Raw genomic sequence first — 12,427 nt, forward strand, 5'->3', positions numbered from 1 at the left:
TTGGAGATGACTGCTGTGGCCTATAAAGACAATAGGAGTGTCTTAAATAGTGACATAATATTATTTTATTATTTAATTTGGCTCTTAGAAAAAAGTCACTGAGGTTAACAGTATAGACAATTACTTCAAATTGTCTATGTATTGGGGAACTTGAAATGAGATTAAACTGTTGTGCTGAATGTGAGCTCTCAAAATCTGAGGTCATTCAAGAAGCTTAAGCTGGCTATACAATATTTGATTTAGGTGACAAAGTAAAGCAAAAAGACATGTGTCTTATCCTGAATAATTGTTTCTGATTGTCTGCAATGAAGATAAGCCTTTGAACTATTGAGGATTTTTAACCACCTTAGAAATGAACTAGTGCTCACTTTATGGATTTGGGAACTGAGGCCCACTGAGATGAAGTTACTTGCCTAAAATCACAGAGTAAGTGAATTGGATTACAGTTGGCAAGCATTCAGCTTATGTAGTAGTCTGTGAGGATACTGACACACATGAATTTCTAGTAGCAAAATGACTGTTGATTGTGACATCCTCAGGGTACCTTGTCTGCTGTGCAAAATATTGGTCACTAGGTGGCAATTCAGATGACAGCACCACCAGATCCTGTAATTTCTACAGTTTTGAATATCCATTTAAAGCAAGCTAATACTATTCACTCTTTGTTTGCATAAAATGAAGAAATTGCCTAAAAATTTACCTGGCTGTCACATAATTAAATAAACATGATATTCAAGGATTGATAACAAACAGAAAAAATACTTGTAAACACATTTAGGAAGGAATGTTGATTTGTCTACTACAGTGGCATCCTTTTTGCAATAAATTAAACAGCTTAAAATTCATATTACTCATAGAAGTCACATAGAATCATCCAATTTCCCCATTTAGCACAGTTACAGGTGTTTACCTTGAACTGGCCTACTTACCACAGGAAGAGTTTTCCAGGTCCATTCTACCTCACAAACGTCTCATAAATCTGTCACCTCCTTACCATCTCTACTGATGCTTCCCATTCCAACTCTTACTATTGCTCTCCTGGATTCGTACACATCCTGCTAATTTGGCTTCCTGCTTTCTTTCTTAACCCACTTCAAACTCATTTCCTACACTGTTGTCTAAGTAGTCTTTTGAAAATATGAATCTGGTCAAGTTAGTCCCCTGCTGAAAATGCTTAATAGGGATTTCTGGGTTATTCACCACCAAGAAAATTCAAAAAGTGACTCTTATAAGTTACTAACACTATCAGTTTATCAACTAATGTTATTTGGAATGAAGCTAAGAGGCAGAAGCGTGGAGCTACTCCCCTTACTTCATAGACAGGAGCATTTGACCCTGGGACAAGAGTGTTGTAGGGGGAATGGGGGTGTGGGGATGGGTGGGTGACTGGGGGGATAGAGAGAGAGGGAGACATCACTCCTATTGCACAAGAACTACTTTCAGGGTACTAGACTCATGTACATTCTCCCTTCTCCCCACATAGAGCTGCAGTTTCTGATACTGTGAGATGGCTGGGAGCACTTATACTTGGCATGTGAAGTTGATAGTTGCAAGGGACTGAATCTGAAAGATGTGTTTCTGGAAGGGAAAGAAATATAGAGGATTTCAAAGAATTCTGGAATATACTCCACTTCTCATGGAAAGATAATCAGGCAAAAAGATCAAAAGACATCTCCCAAGGACTGCAAATTTATACCAAGTAAAAGGCATAAAAATTCAGAAAGTTATCTAGGACATAGCCTTCTAGGTTCTGAACGAAGAGGAGAATTTTGATGGTAACTATGTGAATGGTAAGGGAAACAAGGAGAAACTATATCTTTCTCTGTCTGTGGACAAATGCCAGGACTCAATAGAAGTTTCTTTTTTTGACATGAATAAACTTAAAACAAACATAACACACAAATGTTTCCTAGTTTGAAAGATGGTAACATAACACTCTAGAGGCTGAAAAGAATTAACGTTTGATAAAGACCATATCAAGGAACTAGTTAATTTTATCAATCATCTATTTTGTACTCTTAAAATGTGAAGAATGTGGACCTCCTTCCTTCTTTTTGAATAATTAGGGTAATAAATGAAACTGAAAAGGGAAAATGCTTTCATTTACTCTGATCTCCAGACCCTTGTAATAACACTATAGTTTGGCAGTCTGCGCAGACCAGATGCTGACAGACACTCAGTCTCTTCAGCTATATTCAGAACATGACAGAAGAACACACAGCTGAGTGTAACAATAACATTCATACTGGAACAAAGTTTTCTGTGTGAATCTTTTCCCAAATAGAATTGGCAATTAGAAGTCATATAAAAATCATGTAAGTACTAGTAACAGAAGGATGGAAGGAAAGAAAGAAAATAATAACTATCATCATTTAACATATAAGACACTAGAAAATACCAGAAATGATCGTTGAAAGCTTCTAAATGGCAAGAAGTGGAATAAAATGTGAATCATAAATCCCACTGTAATTTTATTAATAAGGCACAGTCACAGATTAATTCATAGTTCTTTAGCTTTTTTTTTTGGTAACTTTACTTTCTGGGAAGGAAGAAGGAAGAAATCCTCATGACACTCGTGCTTTAGCGAAAAGTAAGAATCCCAGAACTAAGTTCTGTTCTTTATCCTGCCATTAACCTATATAAACTTATGAGTCCAGATTTTTTATTATTTCACTAGGACCGGGGTAGGGTAGGGGCTGGATTTGCCTAGAGTGGTGACATGTTAGTGCTAACATCTAAAAAGATGTTAATGCCTGGTCCTTGTGAGTATTCATGACTTAGGCTTAGTGGTGAAGTTAATCTTATAGACCAGCAGGATGTTCTTGGTACTCATAATTCTGAAAATTTCCTGTCTATAGACTTGTTTAAATTCAACACTGAATGCTTCCTTTGGCCAGTCTAAATTTACTGTTACAATACTACCATATACACTGCCATGTCCCCAGTACAGTAGTTGGATCGCCAACTTCCCAACACTTAGTCACATGGCTGAGTGTTGGAGCACTGGGTGTCCTATGGAGTGATATTAACACATAAATATAAATAGATGACACACAGTCTATTTTAAGCATAGGTAGATTACCAAGAAAATATCCAAATATGTAAACTAAATCTGTCTATCTAGTCTGTTGTTACCAATGACCTGAATAGGTTTATAGTGTGTTTAGAAAATTTCAGCAACACACTGTTGGATCCCACTTAAGTTTTCAACACCCATAATTCATGATGTGTAAATAGCATGCTGCCTTATCAGTAGTCACTAGATGAGGAGCTTTGTCTTCAAATATGATATGGTGTTTCGATTCTCATTAGGAAGGCTAAATTTCAGTAGCAGCTTGTTTCTAAAAGTACCCTGTACTTGAATTGTGTAAATCTGTCCCTGTGATATTATAGAGAGCAAAGGGGGTGGGGGTGGGGTGACTCAGGCATACAGGAATAGGAAAGAACAGTGACTTCTTAGAAGTAAAAACTTGAAATAAAATCCTTTGAGTCAACAGGGAAGATGCTACAATTGTGTGCATTTACACATACGCAAATCTATATTTAGAGATGTGATTCACAGCCAGGAAGAATAGACATTTTAAATTCATACCTTATAAGATGCCTTCTTTTCCAGTTCTTCATGTATCAGTATGAGAAAATAGGTGCTTTTTTTTTCCTTGTGATGTTATAAATTATGCCAACATTATTCTTCACAGTCTCTAGTAAGTTACAGAATCTCAAGATTTTGTCCAACATACATTCATAAAGTAACTCTGGATTTACAAATTCATCACATCTTGAATGCAACAAGGATGTTTTACACATTGACATCTTACAATGTAGAAGTTCCTGTCTACATTGGAAGTCTGTTATTGATTTTGTTTTCCTAAGATGACTCGTCCATATACCAAAGGTGTTAATTTCACCAGATCCTTTGTGGATGGTTCTCATTCTGAATCTGTTTAGAATCTGTAGGGAATGAATTCAACCTAAGGAAAGCTAAAGAGGCCATACCCAGGACACTGGACTTGTTCGGGTCATAACTAAAAAGTGGAACATGTTTAGGGCCAATGAAGGAGTTCAGAACTCATTGCAGAGCTGACTGAGGCAAAAGACTGGATTGAACTTAGCCTGGACTTAAAAAGGCCTTGGATTCTGCTTTAGGCATATTGTTACCCATGCCTTCCCAGGTTCTTTTGGCCAAGAACTAATCAAACGGTGACTGGCTTATATACCTATGAAATCTCTAAATCAGTGTATATCTCAGGGTAGCCCTATGGTTACTACCACATTATATCAGTTACAAATGCACATCATCATGGAACTTGTGGGGTTACTTTGCAAAGGAAAAAAAAATCATATAAATTAAAGACAAAAAACAAAAGGTAGGAATATGAGCACATAATGGAGTCTGAAATAATGGAATCTCAAGGGATCAGAGCACAACTAGTTATTCCTTATGATCAGGAACACACTGGCAAAGGACATCCGCAGTCAACCTTCTAAGTTTGTAGGAGATACTAACTTGTTTGAGGCAGTGAAAAGTCAATCAGTGAAGATAATCACAGAGCTCACAAGAAAATCAGCAGCAGAGTGTCAGTGACGGTGAATATAAAGTGGAGTGTGAAGAAATATAATGATTCAAATTTTGATTATGAGCATGAACGTTGAACTATCAGATATGCTCACAGAAGTCCTAAAGTCACCCTGACCTAGTAAATAGCTTTACCACAAAGCCTGGCTGGTCATCTTTGGGAGAACATCTGGAAGCAAACTGAAAAGAATATGATATTGCCTGGTTTCAAAACCCTGATTCATCTGTATCTAGAAAAAAGGAAACATAAATGATCATTATGACAAGAAAAATCAATAGAATTGAAGCAGGTCTAGGTGTGATCTTGGTCAAGGTAATTTCCTTCAGCAGAGGCAATCCCCACAAAGGGCTGAAGGTGGAGTGCCAGTAGCAGTCCCAACATCTGGGGGGTAATTGGCCCTTTGTTCTCCAAGACAGACCTTGGCAGCGTATCCCACTGACCCCCACACTGGCCTCCCTCTTGACCTCCAGTTCCCATTTCTGATTACATGGCTGAACAGCAAGAGGCTACTACTAAGGCTGTGTTTAGTGAAAGACAATGGTTTAGTTGCCAAGTACAAGACCAGCCCTTGGGGAAATCCAGGAGCTGACAGATCTGCCATCAGTGGTCCTGGCTTCCCTTCCCAGACTCCTTTCTCCTTTTGCAATACTTTTTCCTTTTCCTGCTTCTCCCTTCCTTGCCCGGTGCACTTCTTCTCTCCTCTCCCTACCTCTACCACACACACCTTTCCAGTGGAAATAATTGGACAATTTCATTCACCCAAACTTGTCAATGACAGGACTGGATTTGCATTTCAATTTAAAACAGTGTTTTTGGCTAAAAGAATGAAACCCTTTGCAATTTCAAGCTGTCTTTGGTGAGGGGAACACTTTCCTGAATCTTAAGAATGAAGTGGTATAGGGAGTCATCAATCCCTTGGAAAGTTAAGTGTGGTTCCTAGAGAGATCTTACAAAAATTGGTGTGGATGGGGCCAGCAAGAGAGGGGGAAAAATAATCTTTTTTTTGTGGAGGTTCTTGCCTGCCGGGCATGATTAAGAACTGCTGATAAAAGCAAGAGCTGGATCCCTCAGAGCGGTAACTGCTGCTGTCTAGTAACTCAGGCTAAAGAATCAAAGCAGAGGTTTTTCTGTCCTGAACTAAGTCTCTGTCCTTGGTCAACTGCAACCAACTGGTTAGAGTAAATCCAAGTAGAGAGCTGGAGAAGCCAGACCTCTATTAAAATGATGATGGTGAAGGTAGTTTGCATAGAACTAAAGATAGTTCATTAGTCTTCTTTCCTATCAATGATCCCACCTGTTCTACCTGCCAGTATTCTACTTTTTAGTGGTGAGAACCTTTGATAACCTAAAAGTGGACTTTAGAAAGGAAGAATCTTAGAAGATTTTATTGATACATTGCAACTCTCTGTTGTTTCAGGCTGGGCAACTTTCTCAAAGATCTTATGTACTCAAACATGTCATAAAGTTTGTGCCTTCACAGCTCCAACTAATCCTATCTTATTTGGGAAAACTCATCTCCCCCTTTAATAGTTTTTAATTTATGCCATCACCAACAAATTTGGCACTGTATTTTGAAAATATTGCCTACGTTTCACATATCAGTGGGTTGTTTCCTAGACGAAGCGTGTGTAAAATAAGTGAGTTACTGAAGGAGTAGATTTGAAAAAATATTTCCAGCTGGATTCGCTGTCAATTCTGCTTCACGTTGTACGTCTTTATTTTCAGTATAATTCTTCTGTACCACCAGTAATTTTTTTTACATTCCATTTGAATGTAAATTCCATAAAGGCAGGGATTTTTTGTTTCTTCGGTCATAGATATATTCCTGCACTGAGAATGGTGCCTGGAATGTAGTTAGGGAATCAGCAATATTTGTAAAATGAAATTAATATTTCCTATTACCATCTAAAGGCTGGAAAATTCTCAAGCTGCCTTTTAGCTGCTCAGAACATCTTATTATCTCTCATCAAAATGAAACTGTCTTTGCTCCAATCTCTCTTTTTGCTGATAATGACTTAACTAGTAGTTCTTTTGGTTTAGTATATTGGAAACAGTTAACTAGGAGTTATGATTTTCAGGATTAATCAATAACTAGCTGGGGGAACATTGGGAAAGTCATGTAAATTTTCTGGGTCTTCGTTTGCTCATCTGTAAAGGGTGGTTTAACGATGCCCTTATGTTGTAGGATTTTGAATTGGATCAAATGGCACAGCAAACAAAAAGTTTAATGGTTAAAAGCAAGAACTCTGAATCCAGACTCAAATCCTACCTTCTCCACTTTCTAACTATGTGACCTTAGGCAAGTTATTTAATCTTTATAAGCTTTGGTTTCCACATATGTGAAATGGAGATAATTATAGTACCCCTCCCATAGAATTATGGTATAGATAAAAATAGTCAATATATGCAAAACACTTAAAACAGTGCCTGCCACATGAAAGTGCCCATCATGAATGTTAGGTATTATTATTATTAAACATAGAACACTTTTGGAAAATTGTGAATTGCTGTACACATGGAAGGTAATTAGATTTCCATTTTTACAGGTCATCGATGGCTCAGGCTAAAATGAATGAGTAATGCTGAAATTTTAGGCCCGTGATTAGCGAGGGAATGAGTGATTTGGCATCTCTCAAATTGTACCTCATACTTGGCCATGTATTCTGCCTATTCACAGAGCTGGCCTGAGGTGTCCACGTACAGGGAATTAACTGTTACATTTATTCACAGTGACTTTGCCTTTCTAAGTTCTGACATCATCTACCTGTGTGATGTTGGATGACTCAATTAATTGAATTGATTCTGAGTTTCGTCACTTGCAAAATGGGAGCAATAACAGCTTATTGCCTTTTTCAGAGGATTAGTGAGAGGCCCAAATAAGATATTCACTATTCAAATATGAGATAGAGTCATTCTTTTGCTGATTCTCCCTGACATTTTGATAGAACTTTAACTGTCCCACTCTACAAAAATAGTGGGCTATTCAAACACTTTTTCTATCTAGACTCCCCTTTCATCAAAGTTGAAAACAGATCCAATAAGTGGTCCAAGACGCTACAGCCCAGTTCAAATAGACTGTATGGGGCAGGGGTAGTAGAGAAAGGCTTATTGACTAAATGTTTAGCCTGAATGACCAATCTCAGAACAGTAGAGTGTTTTCAAATAGCCAAGTGGTCTAATTGGCTTGGTTTGGAAAGTTTGGTGTGTTAAACTCCTTACTGAATTAATGCATTTACATTCTTACTATGGTCCATAAATATGAATTTTATTGGGTTGGGAAACTGGAGGTAGAATATGGAAGAGATTCAGGAAATGTCATTATTATTATTATTGAGATAGAGTCTCACTCTGTCACCCAGGCTGGAATGCACTGTTGAGATCTTGGCTCACTGCAGCCTACGCCTTCTGGGTTCAAGCGATTCTTGTGCTTCAGCCTCCTGAGTAGCTGGGACTATAGGCATGCACCACTATGCCCAGCTAATTTTTTTTATTTTTCTTTTTTTTTTAGTAGAGATGGGGGTTTACCATGTTGGCCAGGCTGGTCTTGAACTTCTGGCCTCAAGCGATCTGCCTGCCTCGGCCTCCCAAAGTGCTGGGATTGCAGGGATGAGCCACTACGCCTGGCCTGTTTTATTTTTCTTTCAAATCCTGGTGAACTTCTGCTTTTGGCTATGATGGAATAACTGGTATTGGATTGTTCCTCCTGTGTAAGCAATCATAAGACTGGACAAAATGTATGAAGGAACTATTGTCAAACATTGGAAAACAGGTGGTGCAAACCACAATCCCTGAGAGAAACTCATGAGGTTTAAGTCCCACGCTGGTGCAGCTTTCCGCCTAGGGACATTTTCCCAGCCATGGTGCAGGGAGCTATGATTTAACGAAAGTACAGTAGTCCTCTTGAGCTGAGGAAACCTAGATCAGAGTTTGGGGTATCTGAAGTGCCTGGAGTCTACAAAGTAGGGCACTTGAGTCGAGAAGCAGCACAGAAATAGTGGGCAGGCCTTGAAGGGACTTCTCCCTAAGTTTTTGGCTGAGAATTACAATCATGTATTCAGGGCAAGACTGCACAAGGCTTACCAGAGAGCAACTGCTACACAACTGGGTATAAGAACAGAGAAAGTAAAGGTTGAAAAGAAGTAAGGAATGCTGGAGATCCTCCGCAGCTACAGTGGAGGGACATCATTAACATCTTGTTACCACCTCAAGAATCCAGCTTTGAGACCACAAGGGCCACACCCTAAGAGTAATGCCCCATGCCTTAGAGTAAAGCCTGCTTTCTCAGTCTTCTCTACAAAAGCCTAATACCAATCTTTCACAAGATGCACAGTTGAGGAGCTTGCCACATATCCACCCCAACAAAGTATGAAGCCAAACCTACACAAGTTCAAGGTGGTCAGTCAGAAATTGATCTGCCTGTGAGAACAAAAACAAGATTATTTCTCAGAAGATAACAGAATGCAGAGTTTCTACCATGTATTATGAACAATACCCAATAGATAATAAACGATTACTAGATATGTAGAGAAACAGGAAAATGTGATCCACAGTCAAGAACAAAAGAAATCAATGAAACTATGTCTTAGTGAGTAAGCAGATACGGAATTTCAGCAGATAAATGGAAATATATATGGAGAGAGAGAGAGAGAGACAGAGACATATATATGTCTATATATGAAGCAGCTATTGTCAAACATCAGGAAAAAGGCAACACAAATCATGATCCCTAAGAGAAACTCATGAGGTATACCTCACGTTGTTGTCTTTCTGCCTAGGAAAATCTCCACGTTGAACTCCACATTCAGTTCACTCTAGAACTGAAAGTCTTCTCTAATTGAAACACAGAAAAGAACTAATTTGAATAAAAATAAGAAGAGCCTTAAGAATGGCATGTTTAAAGTGAGGAACAAAAGCAAAGAAGAAACAAAGTAAAACCTTGTTAACCCGCAATTCTATATCCAGTGAAAATATATTTCAATAACTAGGGTGAAATAAAGACATTTTCAGATAAGTAAAAGCTTAAAGAATTCATCACTAACCGACCTGCAACATGAGACAAGCTAAATTATTTAGGCTAACAGGAAATGATACAGAAAGAAAGTCATATTTAAGGGAGGAAAGACAAGCTCCAGAAATGGTAAATAAGAGGGTATATTTACAAGAAAATATTATTTGTTCTCATAATTTTCTCAAAAGTGAACCTACTACTAAAGCAAAATTAATAATGTTGTAATGGGATTTTTACAACATTTATGGAAATAAAAGATATGGCAACGATAGCATGAATAACAAGGGTTGGTAGGTAAATGGAATTATACTGTTGGAAGTTGATTCCAGACTGGAGACAAAAATTTATAATACATCATCTGACACATGATTATATCCAGAATATAAAAATAATTCTTATAGCTCAATAGTAAGAAGTCAAACAACCCAATAAAAAAGCAGATTTGGACACTATAGAAGAAGACATACAGATAAGCCAATAAGCACGTGACCACATGCTCATCTTTCATCATTAGGGAAATGCAATTTAAAACGAGAGGGACATTCACTGACAAACCCACTAGAATGACTATAGTTGAAAAGACTGACAACAGCAAAAGTTGATGAGGATCTAGAGCAACCAGAATTAATGTAAAATGATACAATCTTTTTGGGGAACACTTTGGTAGTTTCTTATAAAGTTATGCAAATGCTTACCATCAATTCCTCTTCTAGGTATTTGCCCAAGAGAACTGAAAGCATATGTCCACACAGGCTTGTACACATTTGTTTTGGCAGTTTTGCTTAAAATAGCCAAAAACTAAAATAATCCAAATGTTCATCAAAAGGGGGAATGAATAAACAAATTATGGTACAGCTATTGAATCATTTTCAGCAATAAAAAGGAACAAGTATCAACATACACAATAAGATGGATAAATGTCAAAGGCTTATGCTGAGCTAAAGAAGCCAGGCACAAAAGAGTGTATACCATATGATTCCATTTATATCGAACTCCAGAGCAGGCACAATTAATCTCTATTGATAGAAAACAGATCAGTGGTTGCCTGGAGCCAGGCGTGGGTGGATGCCTGAAGAGAGACATAAGGGAACTTTTTGGGTGATGAAATGTTCTATATTTGTCTTTACTAGGATGGAGGTTTCACAAATTATACATTTGTCAAAAATAATTGAACTGTACCCATTTTAAGGGTATGGTTTACATTATGTGAATTATACCTCAATGAAGATGGTTTAAAAATTGACATGGTCACAACATTGTGGGTTGCTGTCACATGGCATTTTTACTTTTGGACATAGTTCTAGATGTTCATGTCACCCATAAATCCAGGTGAAGATAAAAGAATAATGACATGACAAAGGAATAGAGAAAATAAGAACTACAGTTTATAGTTTCCAAATACTTGTTAGCTTAGAAATACAATGACAGGCCAGGCACAGTGGGTCACGTCTCTAATCCCAGCACTTTGGGAGGCTGAGGTGGGCGGATCACTTGAGGTCAGAAGTTCAAGACCAGTCTGACTAACATGGTGAAACCCTGTCCCTACTAAAAATACAAAAATTAACCAGGTGTGGTGGCATGTGACTGAAATCCCAGCTACTCGGGAGGCTGAGGCAAGAAAATTGCTTGAATCTGGGAGACGGAGGTTGTAGTGAGCCAAGACTGTGCTGCTGAACTCTAGATGGGCAACAGAGTGAGACTCTGTCTCAAAAAAAAAAAAAAAAAAATCTATCAATCTATCTATCTGGATATATTTATTTAGATATATATATCTGGATATATATATTTATTTAGATATATATATCTGGATATATATATTTATATAGATATATATATCTGGATATATATATTTATATAGATATATATATCTGATATATATATTTATATATATACACTTGGATATATATATATCTAATGACATGCTGTATAATCTTTGAAGGGTAGGAAATGGCTGTTGAATGGTGATGGAAAAGTGTATTAATTCATTCTCACTCTCATGCTGCTATGAAGAAATTCTTGAGACTGGACAATTCATAAAGGAAAGAGGTTTAACTGACTCACAGTTCAGCATGGTAGGGGAGGCTTCAAGAAACTTACCGTTATGGCAGAAGGGGAGGCAAACACGTCCTTCTTCACATGGCAGCAGGAAAGAGAAGTGCTGAACAAAAGGAGGAAAGCCCCTTATAAAAATCATCAGTTCTCATGAGAACTCACTCATTATCATGAGAACAGCATGAGGGTAACTGCCCCCATTATTCAATTACCTCCCACTGGGTCCCTCCCAAGACAAGTAGGGAACAATTTAAGATGAGATTTGGGTGGGGACACAGCCAAACCATATCAGAAAGTTAGTTTATTCAAGCGAATGTGGGAAACACCTTCTGGGAATAGAAAAACTGGCATCCTATCCTGGTGTGTACCATCACATAAAAAGCATAAATCCATGATTGTCAACTTTATGTGAATTAGAAGAGGGCTAAATACACTCAATATTAAAACTCTGCTGAATAGAACTGGCTCTTGAATGACTCACCACGCTTATCATCCTTTGGGCCATCATTTATAGACATTGTGCTGGCAAAAACTGGAGATCCATACAGAGATTAACAGATATCTTCTTAGTAGAAGGTGGGCAGCAAGGGAATTTAATGCAGTTGTGTTTAAAAAGTGGCTCTTCTGAAGTATAAAAAAGTGAGTCTGATGAAGGAGATTTCAGGAACAATGGAGCCCAGTGAGGTAGGCCTAGTTTTCATCACCCTGGATCTCCTATCACCATAAGCAAGCTTTTCTCCCTATTTGCAGAGGCCAGGAGGTATTTTTCTTATCTAGTAAACAAGTTTAT

Source organism: Colobus angolensis, unplaced genomic scaffold (genome assembly GCF_000951035.1).
Source record: "Colobus angolensis palliatus isolate OR3802 unplaced genomic scaffold, Cang.pa_1.0 Scaffold270, whole genome shotgun sequence".
NCBI classification, from domain to species: Eukaryota; Metazoa; Chordata; class Mammalia; order Primates; family Cercopithecidae; genus Colobus; species Colobus angolensis.